This window comes from Synchiropus splendidus, chromosome 1 (genome assembly GCF_027744825.2).
Source record: "Synchiropus splendidus isolate RoL2022-P1 chromosome 1, RoL_Sspl_1.0, whole genome shotgun sequence".
In the NCBI taxonomy this organism is placed as follows: Eukaryota; Metazoa; Chordata; class Actinopteri; order Syngnathiformes; family Callionymidae; genus Synchiropus; species Synchiropus splendidus.
Genome location: NC_071334.1, coordinates 39,593,030 through 39,610,329, shown reverse-complemented (window position 1 = coordinate 39,610,329; position 17,300 = coordinate 39,593,030).

The following is a 17,300-nucleotide window of genomic DNA, read 5'->3' as shown; positions in this document are numbered from 1 at the left end:
GTGTTTTTCGAAAGTTATCAACACTTTTATGTTTGGCGTTCCGAAACCCACCTTATCTCAGGCTGAAAAGCGTTTTTGTGCATTGTGCCATAACTTTTCAGGGAAGTTTCAGAACATGAAATTTTAACCTTCCACTATAGCAGAAAGCGTCTTTCTAGTACGTGCACATCAAATCTAAGTTGTCTGAAGTGTTTTTCGAAAGTTATTAACACTTTTATGTTTGGCGTTCCGAAACCCACCTTATCTCAGGCTGAAAAGCGTTTTTGTGCATTGTGCCATAACTTTTCAGGGAAGCTTCAGAACATAAAATTATTGCGTCCCACTATAGCAGATAGGGTCTTTCTAGTAGTTGCACATCAAATCTAAGCTGTCTGAAGTGTTTTTCGAAAGTTATCAACACTTTCATGTTTGGCGTTCCGAAACCCACCTTATCTCAGGCCGAAAAGCGTTTTTACGCATTGTGCCATAACTTTTCAGGGAAGCTTCAGAACATGAAATTTTAACCTCCCACTATAGCAGAAAGGGCCTTTCTAGTAGGTGCACATCAAATCTAAGCTGTCTGAAGTGTTTTTCGAAAGTTATCAACACTTTTATGTTTGGCGTTCCGAAACCCACCTTATCTCAGGCTGAAAAGCGTTTTTGTGCATTGTGCCATAACTTTTCAGGGAAGCTTCAGAACATGAAATTTTAACCTCCCACTATAGCAGAAAGGGTCTTTCTAGTAGTTGCTCACCAAATCTAAGCTGTCTGAAGTGTTTTTTGAAAGTTATCAACACTTTTATGTTTGGCGTTCCGAAACCCACCTTATCTCAGGCTGAAAAGCGTTTTTGTGCATTGTGCCATAACTTTTCAGGGAAGCTTCAGAACATGAAATTTTAGCCTCCCACTATAGCAGAAAGGGTCTTTCTAGTAGTTGCACATCAAATCTAAGCTGTCTGAAGTGTTTTTCGAAAGTTATTAACACTTTTATGTTTGGCGTTCCGAAACCCACCTTATCTCAGGCTGAAAAGCGTTTTTACGCGTTGTGCCATAACTTTTCAGGGAAGCTTCAGAACATGAAATTTTAACCTCCCACTAATGCAGAAAGGGTCTTTCTAGTAGTTGCACATCAAATCTAAGCTGTCTGAAGTGTTTTTCGAAAGTTATCAACACTTTTATGTTTGGCGTTCCGAAACCCACCTTATCTCAGGCTGAAAAGCGTTTTTGTGCATTGTGCCATAACTTTTCAGGGAAGCTTCAGAACATGAAATTTTAACCTCCCACTATAGCAGAAAGGATCTTTCTAGTAGTTGCACACCAAATCTAAGATTTCTGAAGTGTTTTTCGAAAGTTATCAACACTTTTATGTTTGGCGTTCCGAAACCCACCTTATCTCAGGCTGAAAAGCGTTTTTGTGCATTGTGCCATAACTTTTCAGGGAAGCTTCAGAACATGAAATTTTAACCTCCCACTATAGCAGAAAGGGTCTTTCTAGTAGTTGCACATCAAATATTAGCTGTCTGAAGTGTTTTTCGAAAGTTATTAACACTTTTATGTTTGGCGTTCCGAAACCCACCTTATCTCAGGCTGAAAAGCGTTTTTGTGCATTGTGCCATAACTTTTCAGGGAAGCTTCAGAATATGAAATTTTAGCCTCCCACTATAGCAGAAAGTGTCTTTCTAGTAGTTGCACATCAAATCTAAGCTGTCTGAAGTGTTTTTCGAAAGTTATTAACACTTTTATGTTTGGCGTTCCGAAACCCACCTTATCTCAGGCTGAAAAGCGTTTTTGTGCATTGTGCCATAACTTTTCAGGGAAGCTTCAGAACATGAAATTATTGCCTCGCACTATAGCAGAAAGGGTCTTTCTAGTAGTTGCACATCAAATCTAAGCTATCTGAAGTGTTTTTCGAAAGTTATCAACACTTTTATGTTTGGCGTTCCGAAACCCACCTTATCTCAGGCTGAAAAGCGTTTTTGTGCATTGTGCCATAACGTTTCAGGGAAGCTTCAGTACATGAAATTATTGCCTCCCACTATAGCAGAAAGGGTCTTTCTAGTAGTTGCACATCAAATCTAAGCTGTCTGAAGTGTTTTTCGAAAGTTATCAACACTTTTATGTTTGGCGTTCCGAAACCCACCTTATCTCAGGCTGAAAAGCGTTTTTACGCATTGTGCCATAACTTTTCAGGGAAGCTTCAGAACATGAAATTTTAACCTCCCACTATAGCAGAAAGGGCCTTTCTAGTAGGTGCACATCAAATCTAAGCTGTCTGAAGTGTTTTTCGAAAGTTATCAACACTTTTATGTTTGGCGTTCCGAAACCCACCTTATCTCAGGCTGAAAAGCGTTTTTGTGCATTGTGCCATAACTTTTCAGGGAAGCTTCAGAACATGAAATTTTAACCTCCCACTATAGCAGAAAGGGTCTTTCTAGTAGTTGCACACCAAATCTAAGATTTCTGAAGTGTTTTTCGAAAGTTATCAACACTTTTATGTTTGGCGTTCCGAAACCCACCTTATCTCAGGCTGAAAAGCGTTTTTGTGCATTGTGTCATAACTTTTCAGGGAAGCTTCAGAACATGAAATTTTAACCTCCCACTATAGCAGAAAGGGTCTTTCTAGTAGTTGTACATCAAATATTAGCTGTCTGAAGTGTTTTTCGAAAGTTATCAACACTTTTATGTTTGGCGTTCTGAAACCCACCTTATCTCAGGCTGAAAAGCGTTTTTGTGCATTGTGCCATAACTTTTCAGGGAAGCACAGAATATGAAATTTTAGCCTCCCACTATAGCAGAAAGGGTCTTTCTAGTAGTTGCACATCAAATCTAAGCTGTCTGAAGTGTTTTTCGAAAGTTATTAACACTTTTATGTTTGCCGTTCCGAAACCCACCTTATCTCAAGCTGAAAAGCGTTTTTACGCATTGTGCCATAACTTTTCAGGGAAGCTTCAGAACATGAAATTTTAACCTCCCACTATAGCAGAAAGGGTCTTTCTAGTAGTTGCACATCAAATCTAAGCTGTCTGAAGTGTTTTTCGAAAGTTATCAACACTTTTATGTTTGGCGTTCCGAAACCCACCTTATCTCAGGCTGAAAAGCGTTTTGGTGCATTGTGCCATAACTTTTCAGGGAAGCTTCAGAATATGAAATTTTAGCCTCCCACTATAGTAGAAAGGGTCTTTCTAGTAGTTGCACATCAAATCTAAGCTGTCTGAAGTGTTTTTCGAAAGTTATTAACACTTTTATGTTTGGCGTTCCGAAACCCACCTTATCTCAGGATGAAAAGCGTTTTTACGCATTGTGCCATAACTTTTCAGGGAAGCTTCAGAACATGAAATTTTTACCTCCCACTATAGCAGAAAGGGTCTTTCTAGTAGTTGCACATCAAATCTAAGCTGTCTGAAGTGTTTTTCGAAAGTTATCAACACTTTTATGTTTGGCGTTCCGAAACCCACCTTATCTCAAGCTGAAAAGCGTTTTTGTGCATTGTGCCATAACTTTTCAGGGAAGCTTCAGAACATGAAATTATTGCCTCCCACTATAGCAGAAAGGGTCTTTCTAGTAGTTGCACATCAAATCTAAGCTGTCTGAAGTGTTTTTCGAAAGTTATCAACACTTTTATGTTTGGCGTTCCGAAACCCACCGTATCTCAGGCTGAAAAGCGTTTTTGTGCATTGTGCCATAACTTTTCAGGGAAGCTTCAGAACATGAAATTATTGCCTCCCACTATAGCAGAAAGGGTCTTTCTAGTAGTTGCACATCAAATCTAAGCTGTCTGAAGTGTTTTTCGAAAGTTATCAACACTTTTATGTTTGGCTTTCCGAAACCCACCTTATCTCAGGCTGAAAAGCGTTTTTACGCATTGTGCCATAACTTTTCAGGGAAGCTTCAGAACATGAAATTTTAACCTCCCACTATAGCAGAAAGGGCCTTTCTAGTAGGTGCACATCAAATCTAAGCTGTCTGAAGTGTTTTTCGAAAGTTATCAACACTTTTATGTTTGGCGTTCCGAAACCCACCTTATCTCAGGCTGAAAAGCGTTTTTGTGCATTGTGCCATAACTTTTCAGGGAAGCTTCAGAACATGAAATTTTAACCTCCCACTACAGCAGAAAGGGTCTTTCTAGTAGGTGCACACCAAATCTAAGCTGTCTGAAGTGTTTTTCGAAAGTTATCAACACTTTTATGTTTGGCGTTCCGAAACCCACCTTATCTCAGGCTGAAAAGGGTTTTTGTGCATTTTGCCATAACTTTTCAGGGAAGCTTCAGAACATGAAATTTTAACCTCCCACTATAGCAGAAAGGGTCTTTCTAGTAGGTAAACATCAGATCTAAGCTGTCTGAAGTGTTTTTCGAAAGTTATCGACACTTTTATGTTTGGCGTTCCGAAACCCACCTTATCTCAGGCTGAAAAGCGTTTTTGTGCATTGTGCCATAACTTTTCAGGGAAGCTTCAGAACATGAAATTTTAACCTCCCACTATAGCAGAAAGGGTCTTTCTAGTAGTGGCATATAAAATCTTAGCTGTCTGAAGTGTTTTTCGAAAGTTATTAAAACTTTTATGTTTGGCGTTCCGAAACCCACCTTATCTCAGGCTGAAAAGCGTTTTTGTGCATTGTGCCATAACTTTTCAGGGAAGATTCAGAACATGAAATTATTGCCTCCCACTATAGCAGAAAGGGTCTTTCTAGTAGTTGCACATCAAATCTAAGCTGTCTGAAGTGTTTTTCGAAAGTTATCAACACTTTTATGTTTGGCGTTCCGAAACCCACCTTATCTCAGGCTGAAAAGCGTTTTTGTGCATTGTGCCATAACTTTTCAGGGAAGCTTCAGAACATGAAATTTTAACCTCCCACTATAGCAGAAAGGGTCTTTCTAGTAGTTGCACATCAAATCTAAGCTGTCTGAAATGTTTTTCGAAAGTTATCAACACTTTTATGTTTGGCGTTCCGAAACCCACCTTATCTCAGGCTGAAAAGCGTTTTTGTGCATTGTGCCATAACTTTTCAGGGAAGCTTCAGAACATGAAATTATTGCCTCGCACTATAGCAGAAAGGGTCTTTCTAGTAGTTGCACATCAAATCTAAGCTATCTGAAGTGTTTTTCGAAAGTTATCAACACTTTTATGTTTGGCGTTCCGAAACCCACCTTATCTCAGGCTGAAAAGCGTTTTTGTGCATTGTGCCATAACGTTTCAGGGAAGCTTCAGTACATGAAATTATTGCCTCCCACTATAGCAGAAAGGGTCTTTCTAGTAGTTGCACATCAAATCTAAGCTGTCTGAAGTGTTTTTCGAAAGTTATCAACACTTTTATGTTTGGCGTTCCGAAACCCACCTTATCTCAGGCTGAAAAGCGTTTTTACGCATTGTGCCATAACTTTTCAGGGAAGCTTCAGAACATGAAATTTTAACCTCCCACTATAGCAGAAAGGGTCTTTCTAGTAGTTGCACACCAAATCTAAGATTTCTGAAGTGTTTTTCGAAAGTTATCAACACTTTTATGTTTGGCGTTCCGAAACCCACCTTATCTCAGGCTGAAAAGCGTTTTTGTGCATTGTGTCATAACTTTTCAGGGAAGCTTCAGAACATGAAATTTTAACCTCCCACTATAGCAGAAAGGGTCTTTCTAGTAGTTGTACATCAAATATTAGCTGTCTGAAGTGTTTTTCGAAAGTTATCAACACTTTTATGTTTGGCGTTCTGAAACCCACCTTATCTCAGGCTGAAAAGCGTTTTTGTGCATTGTGCCATAACTTTTCAGGGAAGCACAGAATATGAAATTTTAGCCTCCCACTATAGCAGAAAGGGTCTTTCTAGTAGTTGCACATCAAATCTAAGCTGTCTGAAGTGTTTTTCGAAAGTTATTAACACTTTTATGTTTGCCGTTCCGAAACCCACCTTATCTCAAGCTGAAAAGCGTTTTTACGCATTGTGCCATAACTTTTCAGGGAAGCTTCAGAACATGAAATTTTAACCTCCCACTATAGCAGAAAGGGTCTTTCTAGTAGTTGCACATCAAATCTAAGCTGTCTGAAGTGTTTTTCGAAAGTTATCAACACTTTTATGTTTGGCGTTCCGAAACCCACCTTATCTCAGGCTGAAAAGCGTTTTTGTGCATTGTGCCATAACTTTTCAGGGAAGCTTCAGAATATGTAATTTTAGCCTCCCACTATAGTAGAAAGGGTCTTTCTAGTAGTTGCACATCAAATCTAAGCTGTCTGAAGTGTTTTTCGAAAGTTATTAACACTTTTATGTTTGGCGTTCCGAAACCCACCTTATCTCAGGCTGAAAAGCGTTTTTACGCATTGTGCCATAACTTTTCAGGGAAGCTTCAGAACATGAAATTTTTACCTCCCACTATAGCAGAAAGGGTCTTTCTAGTAGTTGCACATCAAATCTAAGCTGTCTGAAGTGTTTTTCGAAAGTTATCAACACTTTTATGTTTGGCGTTCCGAAACCCACCTTATCTCAGGCTGAAAAGCGTTTTTGTGCATTGTGCCATAACTTTTCAGGGAAGCTTCAGAACATGAAATTATTGCCTCCCACTATAGCAGAAAGGGTCTTTCTAGTAGTTGCACATCAAATCTAAGCTGTCTGAAGTGTTTTTCGAAAGTTATCAACACTTTTATGTTTGGCGTTCCGAAACCCACCGTATCTCAGGCTGAAAAGCGTTTTTGTGCATTGTGCCATAACTTTTCAGGGAAGCTTCAGAACATGAAATTATTGCCTCCCACTATAGCAGAAAGGGTCTTTCTAGTAGTTGCACATCAAATCTAAGCTGTCTGAAGTGTTTTTCGAAAGTTATCAACACTTTTATGTTTGGCGTTCCGAAACCCACCTTATCTCAGGCTGAAAAGCGTTTTTACGCATTGTGCCATAACTTTTCAGGGAAGCTTCAGAACATGAAATTTTAACCTCCCACTATAGCAGAAAGGGCCTTTCTAGTAGGTGCACATCAAATCTAAGCTGTCTGAAGTGTTTTTCGAAAGTTATCAACACTTTTATGTTTGGCGTTCCGAAACCCACCTTATCTCAGGCTGAAAAGCGTTTTTGTGCATTGTGCCATAACTTTTCAGGGAAGCTTCAGAACATGAAATTTTAACCTCCCACTACAGCAGAAAGGGTCTTTCTAGTAGGTGCACACCAAATCTAAGCTGTCTGAAGTGTTTTTCGAAAGTTATCAACACTTTTATGTTTGGCGTTCCGAAACCCACCTTATCTCAGGCTGAAAAGGGTTTTTGTGCATTTTGCCATAACTTTTCAGGGAAGCTTCAGAACATGAAATTTTAACCTCCCACTATAGCAGAAAGGGTCTTTCTAGTAGTTGTACATCAAATATTAGCTGTCTGAAGTGTTTTTCGAAAGTTATTAACACTTTTATGTTTGGCGTTCCGAAACCCACCTTATCTCAGGCTGAAAAGCGCTTTTGTGCATTGTGCCATAACTTTTCAGGGAAGCTTCAGAATATGAAATTTTAGCCTCCCACTATAGCAGAAAGGGTCTTTCTAGTAGTTGCACATCAAATCTAAGCTGTCTGAAGTGTTTTTCGAAAGTTATTAACACTTTTGTGTTTGGCGTTCCGAAACCCACCTTATCTCAGGCTGAAAAGCGTTTTTACGCATTGTGCCATAACTTTTCAGGGAAGCTTCAGAACATGAAATTTTAACCTCCCACTATAGCAGAAAGGGTCTTTCTAGTAGTTGAACATCAAATCTAAGCTGTCTGAAATGTTTTTCGAAAGTTATCAACACTTTTATGTTTGGCGTTCCGAAACCCACCTTATCTCAGGCTGAAAAGCGTTTTTGTGCATTGTGCCATAACTTTTCAGGGAAGCTTCAGAACATGAAATTATTGCCTCCCACTATAGCAGAAAGGGTCTTTCTAGTAGTTTTACATCAAATCTAAGCTGTCTGAAGTGTTTTTCGAAAGTTATCAACACTTTTATGTTTGGCGTTCCGAAACCCACCTTATCTCAGGCTGAAAAGCGTTTTTACGCATTGTGCCATAACTTTTCAGGGAAGCTTCAGAACATGAAATTTTAACCTCCCACTATAGCAGAAAGGGCCTTTCTAGTAGGTGCACATCAAATCTAAGCTGTCTGAAGTGTTTTTCGAAAGTTATCAACACTTTTATGTTTGGCGTTCCGAAACCCACCTTATCTCAGGCTGAACAGCGTTTTTGTGCATTGTGCCATAACTTTTCAGGGAAGCTTCAGAACATGAAATTTTAACCTCCCACTACAGCAGAAAGGGTCTTTCTAGTAGTTGCACACCAAATCTAAGCTGTCTGAAGTGTTTTTCGAAAGTTATCAACACTTTTATGTTTGGCGTTCCGAAACCCACCTTATCTCAGGCTGAAAAGCGTTTTTGTGCATTATGCCATAACTTTTCAGGGAAGCTTCAGAACATGAAATTTTAACCTCCCACTATAGCAGAAAGGGTCTTTCTAGTAGGTAAACATCAAATCTAAGCTGTCTGAAGTGTTTTTCGAAAGTTATCAACACTTTTATGTTTGGCGTTCCGAAACCCACCTTATCTCAGGCTGAAAAGCGTTTTTGTGCATTGTGCCATAACTTTTCAGGGAAGCTTCAGAACATGAAATTTTATCCTCCCACTATAGCAGAAAGGGTCTTTCTAGTAGTTGCACATCAAATCTAAGCTGTCTGAAATGTTTTTCGAAGGTTATCAACACTTTTATGTTTGGCGTTCCGAAACCCACCTTATCTCAGGCTGAAAAGCGTTTTTGTGCATTGTGCCATAACTTTTCAGGGAAGCTTCAGAACATGAAATTTTAACCTCCCACTATAGCAGAAAGGGTCTTTCTAGTAGGTGCACATCAGATCTAAGCTGTCTGAAGTGTTTTTCGAAAGTTATTAACACTTTTATGTTTGGCGTTCCGAAACCCACCTTATCTCAGGCTGAAAAGCGTTTTTGTGCATTGTGCCATAACTTTTCAGGGAAGCTTCAGAACATGAAATTTTAACCTCCCACTATAGCAGAAAGGGTCTTTCTAGAAGGTGCACATCAAATCTAAGCTGTCTGAAGTGTTTTTCGAAAGTTATCAACACTTTTATGTTTGGCGTTCCGAAACCCACCTTATCTCAGGCTGAAAAGCGTTTTTGTGCATTGTGCCATAACTTTTCAGGGAAGCTTCAGAACATGAAATTTTAACCTCCCACTATAGCAGAAAGGGTCTTTCTAGTAGTTGCACATCTAATCTAAGCTGTCTGAAGTGTTTTTCGAAAGTTATCAACACTTTTATGTTTGGCGTTCCGAAACCCACCTTATCTCAGGCTGAAAAGCGTTTTTGTGCATTGTGCCATAACTTTTCAGGGAAGCTTCAGAACATGAAATTTTAACCTCCCACTATAGCAGAAAGGGTCTTTCTAGTAGTGGCATATAAAATCTTAGCTGTCTGAAGTGTTTTTCGAAAGTTATTAACACTTTTATGTTTGGCGTTCCGAAACCCACCTTATCTCAGGCTGAAAAGCGTTTTTGTGCATTGTGCCATAACTTTTCAGGGAAGCTTCAGAACATGAAATTTTAACCTCCCACTATAGCAGAAAGGGTCTTTCTAGTAGTTGCACATCAAATCTAAGCTGTCTAAAATGTTTTTCGAAGGTTATCAACACTTTTATGTTTGGCGTTCCGAAACCCACCTTATCTCAGGCTGAAAAGCGTTTTTGTGCATTGTGCCATAACTTTTCAGGGAAGTTTCAGAACATGAAATTTTAACCTCCCACTATAGCAGAAAGGGTCTTTCTAGTAGGTGCACAACAAATCTAAGCTGTCTGAAGTGTTTTTCGAAAGATATTAACACTTTTATGTTTGGCGTTCCGAAACCCACCTTATCTCTGGCTGAAAAGCGTTTTTGTGCATTGTGCCATAACTTTTCAGGGAAGCTTCAGAACATGAAATTTTAACCTCCCACTATAGCAGAAAGGGTCTTTCTAGTAGGTAAACATCAAATCTAAGCTGTCTGAAGTGTTTTTCGAAAGTTATCAACACTTTTATGTTTGGCGTTCCGAAACCCACCTTATCTCAGGCTGAAAAGCGTTTTTGTGCATTGTGCCATAACTTTTCAGGGAAGCTTCAGAACATGAAATTTTAACCTCCCACTATAGCAGAAAGGGTCTTTCTAGTAGTGGCATATAAAATCTTAGCTGTCTGAAGTGTTTTTCGAAAGTTATTAACACTTTTATGTTTGGCGTTCCGAAACCCACCTTATCTCAGGCTGAAAAGCGTTTTTGTGCATTGTGCCATAACTTTTCAGGGAAGCTTCAGAACATGAAATTTTAACCACCCATTATAGCAGAAAGGGTCTTTCTAGTAGTTGCACATCAAATCTAAGCTGTCTAAAATGTTTTTCGAAGGTTATCAACACTTTTATGTTTGGCGTTCCGAAACCCACCTTATCTCAGGCTGAAAAGCGTTTTTGTGCATTGTGCCATAACTTTTCAGGGAAGTTTCAGAACATGAAATTTTAACTCCCACTATAGCAGAAAGGGTCTTTCTAGTAGGTGCACATCAAATCTAAGCTGTCTGAAGTGTTTTTCGAAAGATATTAACACTTTTATGTTTGGCGTTCCGAAACCCACCTTATCTCAGGCTGAAAAGCGTTTTTGTGCATTGTGCCATAACTTTTCAGGGAAGCTTCAGAACATGAAATTTTAACCTCCCACTATAGCATAAAGGGTCTTTCTAGTAGTTGCACATAAAATCTTAGCTGTCTGAAGTGTTTTTCGATAGTTGTTAACACTTTTATGTTTGGCGTTCCGAAACCCACCTTATCTCAGGCTGAAAAGCGTTTTTACGCATTGTGCCATAACTTTTCAGGTAAGCTTCAGAACATGAAATTTTAACCTCCCACTATAGCAGAAAAGGCCTTTCTAGTAGTTGCACATCAAATCTTAGCTGTCTGAAGTGTTTTTCGAAAGTTATTAACACTTTTATGTTTGGCGTTCCGAAACCCACCTTATCTCAGGCTGAAAAGCGTTTTTGTGCATTGTGCCATAACTTTTCAGGGAAGCTTCAGAACATGAAATTTTAACCTCCCACTATAGCAGAAAGGGTCTTTCTAGTAGTTGCATATAAAATCTTAGCTGTCTGAAGTGTTTTTCGAAAGTTATTAACACTTTTATGTTTGGCGTTCCGAAACCCACCTTATCTCAGGCTGAAAAGGGTTTTTGTGCATTGTGCCATAACTTTTCAGGGAAGCTTCAGAACATGAAATTTTAACCTCCCACTATAGCAGAAAGGGTCTTTCTAGTAGTTGCACATCAAATCTAAGCTGTCTAAAATCTTTTTCGAAGGTTATCAACACTTTTATGTTTGGCGTTCCGAAACCCACCTTATCTCAGGCTGAAAAGCGTTTTTGTGCATTGTGCCATAACTTTTCAGGGAAGTTTCAGAACATGAAATTTTAACCTCCCACTATAGCAGAAAGGGTCTTTCTAGTAGGTGCACATCAAATCTAAGCTGTCTGAAGTGTTTTTCGAAAGATATTAACACTTTTATGTTTGGCGTTCCGAAACCCACCTTATCTCAGGCTGAAAAGCGTTTTTGTGCATTGTGCCATAACTTTTCAGGGAAGCTTCAGAACATGAAATTTTAACCTCCCACTATAGCATAAAGGGTCTTTCTAGTAGTTGCACATAAAATCTTAGCTGTCTGAAGTGTTTTTCGATAGTTATTAACACTTTTATGTTTGGCGTTCCGAAACCCACCTTATCTCAGGCTGAAAAGCGTTTTTGTGCATTGTGCCATAACTTTTCAGGGAAGCTTCTGAACATGAAATTTTAACCTCCCACTATAGCAGAAAGGGTCTTTCTAGTAGGTGCACATCAAATCTAAGCTGTCGGAAGTGTTTTTCGAAAGTTATTAACACTTTTATGTTTGGCGTTCCGAAACCCACCTTATCTCAGGCTGAAAAGCGTTTTTGTGCATTGGCCATAACTTTTCAGGGAAGCTTCAGAACATGAAATTTTAACCTCCCACTATAGCAGAAAGGGCCTTTCTAGTAGGTGCACATCAAACCTAAGCTGTCTGAAGTGTTTTTTGAAAGTTATCAACACTTTTATGTTTGGCGTTCCGAAACCCACCTTATCTCAGGCTGAAAAGCGTTTTTGTGCATTGTGCCATAACTTTTCAGGGAAGCTTCAGAACATGAAATTTTAACCTCCCACTATAGCAGAAAGGGTCTTTCTAGTAGTTGCACATCAAATCTTAGCTGTCTGAAGTGTTTTTCGAAAGTTATCAACACTTTTATGTTTGGCGTTCCGAAACCCACCTTATCTCAGGCTGAAAAGCGTTTTTGTGCATTGTGCCATAACTTTTCAGGGAAGCTTCAGAACATGAAATTTTAACCTCCCACTATAGCAGAAAGGGTCTTTCTAGTAGTTGTTCATCAAATCTTAGCTGTCTGAAGTGTTTTTCGAAAGTTATTAACACTTTTATGTTTGGCGTTCCGAAACCCACCTTATCTCAGGCTGAAAAGCGTTTTTGTGCATTGTGGCATAACTTTTCAGGGAAGCTTCAGAACATGAAATTTTAGCCTCCCACTATAGCAGAAAGGGTCTTTCTAGTAGTTGCACATCAAATCAAAGCTGTCTGAAGTGTTTTTCGAAAGTTATTAACACTTTTATGTTTGGCGTTCCGAAACCCACCTTATCTCAGGCTGAAAAGCGTTTTTACGCATTGTGCCATAACTTTTCAGGGAAGCTTCAGAACATGAAATTTTAACCTCCCACTATAGCAGAAAGGGCCTTTCTAGTAGGTGCACATCAAATCTAAGCTGTCTGAGGTGTTTTTCGAAAGTTATCAAAACTTTTATGTTTGGCGTTCCGAAACCCACCTTATCTCAGGCTGAAAAGCGTTTTTGTGCATTGTGCCATAACTTTTCAGGGAAGCTTCAGAACATGAAATTTTAACCTCCCACTATAGCAGAAAGGGTCTTTCTAGTAGTTGCATATCTAATCTAAGCTGTCTGAAGTGTTTTTCGAAAGTTATCAACACTTTTATGTTTGGCGTTCCGAAACCCACCTTATCTCAGGCTGAAAAGCGTTTTTGTGCATTGTGCCATAACTTTTCAGGGAAGCTTCAGAACATGAAATTTTAACCTCCCACTATAGCAGAAAGGGTCTTTCTAGTAGTTGCATATAAAATCTTAGCTGTCTGAAGTGTTTTTCGAAAGTTATTAACACTTTTATGTTTGGCGTTCCGAAACCCACCTTATCTCAGGCTGAAAAGCGTTTTTGTGCATTGTGCCATAACTTTTCAGGGAAGCTTCAGAACATGAAATTTTAACCTCCCACTATAGCAGAAAGGGTCTTTCTAATAGGTGCACATCAAATCTAAGCTGTCTGAAATGTTTTTCGAAAGTTATCAACACTTTTATGTTTGGCGTTCCGAAACCCACCTTATCTCTGGCTGAAAAGCATTTTTGTGCATTGTGGCATAACTTTTCAGGGAAGCTTCAGAACATGAAATTTTAACCTCCCACTATAGCAGAAAAGGTCTTTCTAGTAGGTGCACATCAAATCTAAGCTGTCTGAAGTGTTTTTCGAAAGTTATCAACACTTTTATGTTTGGCGTTCCGAAACCCACCTTATCTCAGGCTGAAAAGCGTTTTTGTGCATTGTGCCATAACTTTTCATGGAAGCTTCAGAACATGAAATTATTGCCTCCCACTATAGCAGAAAGGGTCTTTCTAGTAGTTGCACATCAAATCTAAGCTGTCTGAAGTGTTTTTCGAAAGTTATCAACACTTTTATGTTTGGCGTTCCGAAACCCACCTTATCTCAGGCTGAAAAGCGTTTTTGTGCATTGTGCCATAACTTTTCAGGGAAGTTTCAGAACATGAAATTTTAACCTCCCACTACAGCAGAAAGCGTCTTTCTAGTAGGTGCACATCAAATCTAAGCTGTCTGAAGTGTTTTTCGAAAGTTATCAACACTTTTATGTTTGGCGTTCCGAAACCCACCTTATCTCAGGCTGAAAAGCGTTTTTACGCATTGTGCCATAACTTTTCAGGGAAGCTTCAGAACATGAAATTTTAACCTCCCACTATAGCAGAAAGGGCCTTTCTAGTTGGTGCACATCAAATCTAAGCTGTCTGAAGTGTTTTTCGAAAGTTATCAACACTTTTATGTTTGGCGTTCCGAAACCCACCTTATCTCAGGCTGAAAAGCGTTTTTGTGCATTGTGCCATAACTTTTCAGGGAAGCTTCAGAACATGAAATTTTAACCTCCCACTACAGCAGAAAGGGTCTTTCTAGTAGTTGCACACCAAATATAAGCTGTCTGAAGTGTTTTTCGAAAGTTATCAACACTTTTATGTTTGGCGTTCCGAAACCCACCTTATCTCAGGCTGAAAAGCGTTTTTGTGCATTATGCCATAACTTTTCAGGGAAGCTTCAGAACATGAAATTTTAACCTCCCACTATAGCAGAAAGGGTCTTTCTAGTAGGTAAACATCAAATCTAAGCTGTCTGAAGTGTTTTTCGAAAGTTATCAACACTTTTATGTTTGGCGTTCCGAAACCCACCTTATCTCAGGCTGAAAAGCGTTTTTGTGCATTGTGCCATAACTTTTCAGGGAAGCTTCAGAACATGAAATTTTATCCTCCCACTATAGCAGAAAGGGTCTTTCTAGTAGTTGCACATCAAATCTAAGCTGTCTGAAATGTTTTTCGAAGGTTATCAACACTTTTATGTTTGGCGTTCCGAAACCCACCTTATCTCAGGCTGAAAAGCGTTTTTGTGCATTGTGCCATAACTTTTCAGGGAAGCTTCAGAACATGAAATTTTAACCTCCCACTATAGCAGAAAGGGTCTTTCTAGTAGGTGCACATCAGATCTAAGCTGTCTGAAGTGTTTTTCGAAAGTTATTAACACTTTTATGTTTGGCGTTCCGAAACCCACCTTATCTCAGGCTGAAAAGCGTTTTTGTGCATTGTGCCATAACTTTTCAGGGAAGCTTCAGAACATGAAATTTTAACCTCCCACTATAGCAGAAAGGGTATTTCTAGAAGGTGCACATCAAATCTAAGCTGTCTGAAGTGTTTTTCGAAAGTTATCAACACTTTTATGTTTGGCGTTCCGAAACCCACCTTATCTCAGGCTGAAAAGCGTTTTTGTGCATTGTGCCATAACTTTTCAGGGAAGCTTCAGAACATGAAATTTTAACCTCCCACTATAGCAGAAAGGGTCTTTCTAGTAGTTGCACATCTAATCTAAGCTGTCTGAAGTGTTTTTCGAAAGTTATCAACACTTTTATGTTTGGCGTTCCGAAACCCACCTTATCTCAGGCTGAAAAGCGTTTTTGTGCATTGTGCCATAACTTTTCAGGGAAGCTTCAGAACATGAAATTTTAACCTCCCACTATAGCAGAATGGGTCTTTCTAGTAGTTGCACATCAAATCTAAGCTGTCTAAAATGTTTTTCGAAGGTTATCAACACTTTTATGTTTGGCGTTCCGAAACCCACCTTATCTCAGGCTGAAAAGCGTTTTTGTGCATTGTGCCATAACTTTTCAGGGAAGTTTCAGAACATGAAATTTTAACCTCCCACTATAGCAGAAAGGGTCTTTCTAGTAGGTGCACATCAAATCTAAGCTGTCTGAAGTGTTTTTCGAAAGATATTAACACTTTTATGTTTGGCGTTCCGAAACCCACCTTATCTCAGGCTGAAAAGCGTTTTTGTGCATTGTGCCATAACTTTTCAGGGAAGCTTCAGAACATGAAATTTTAACCTCCCACTATAGCAGAAAGGGTCTTTCTAGTAGGTAAACATCAAATCTAAGCTGTCTGAAGTGTTTTTCGAAAGTTATCAACACTTTTATGTTTGGCGTTCCGAAACCCACCTTATCTCAGGCTGAAAAGCGTTTTTGTGCATTGTGCCATAACTTTTCAGGGAAGCTTCAGAACATGAAATTTTAACCTCCCACTATAGCAGAAAGGGTCTTTCTAGTAGTGGCATATAAAATCTTAGCTGTCTGAAGTGTTTTTCGATAGTTATTAACACTTTTATGTTTGGCGTTCCGAAACCCACCTTATCTCAGGCTGAAAAGCGTTTTTACGCATTGTGCCATAACTTTTCAGGGAAGCTTCAGAACATGAAATTTTAACCTCCCACTATAGCAGAAAAGGCCTTTCTAGTAGTTGCACATCAAATCTTAGCTGTCTGAAGTGTTTTTCGAAAGTTATTAACACTTTTATGTTTGGCGTTCCGAAACCCACCTTATCTCAGGCTGAAAAGCGTTTTTGTGCATTGTGCCATAACTTTTCAGGGAAGCTTCAGAACATGAAATTTTAACCTCCCACTATAGCAGAAAGGGTCTTTCTAGTAGTTGCACATCAAATCTAAGCTGTCTAAAATGTTTTTCGAAGGTTATCAACACTTTTATGTTTGGCGTTCCGAAACCCACCTTATCTCAGGCTGAAAAGCGTTTTTGTGCATTGTGCCATAACTTTTCAGGGAAGTTTCAGAACATGAAATTTTAACCTCCCACTATAGCAGAAAGGGTCTTTCTAGTAGGTGCACATCAAATCTAAGCTGTCTGAAGTGTTTTTCGAAAGATATTAACACTTTTATGTTTGGCGTTCCGAAACCCACCTTATCTCAGGCTGAAAAGCGTTTTTGTGCATTGTGCCATAACTTTTCAGGGAAGCTTCAGAACATGAAATTTTAACCTCCCACTATAGCATAAAGGGTCTTTCTAGTAGTTGCACATAAAATCTTAGCTGTCTGAAGTGTTTTTCGAAAGTTATCAACACTTTTATGTTTGGCGTTCCGAAACCCACCTTATCTCAGGCTGAAAAGCGTTTTTGTGCATTGTGCCATAACTTTTCAGGGAAGCTTCAGAATATGAAATTTTAGCCTCCCACTATAGCAGAAAGGGTCTTTCTAGTAGTTGCACATCAAATCTAAGCTGTCTGAGGTGTTTTTCGAAAGTTATCAATACTTTTATGTTTGGCGTTCCGAAACCCACCTTATCTCAGGCCGAAAAGCGTTTTTACGCATTGTGCCATAACTTTTCAGGAAAGCTTCAGAACATGAAATTTTAACCTCCCACTATAGCAGAAAGCGTCTTTGTAGTAGGTGCACATCAAATCTAAGTTGTCTGAAGTGTTTTTCGAAAGTTATTAACACTATTATGTTTGGCGTTCCGAAACCCACCTTATCTCAGGCTGAAAAGCGTTTTTGTGCATTGTGCCATAACTTTTCAGGGAAGCTTCAGAACATAAAATTATTGCGTCCCACTATAGCAGAAAGGGTCTTTCTAGTAGTTGCACATCAAATCTAAGCTGTCTGAAGTGTTTTT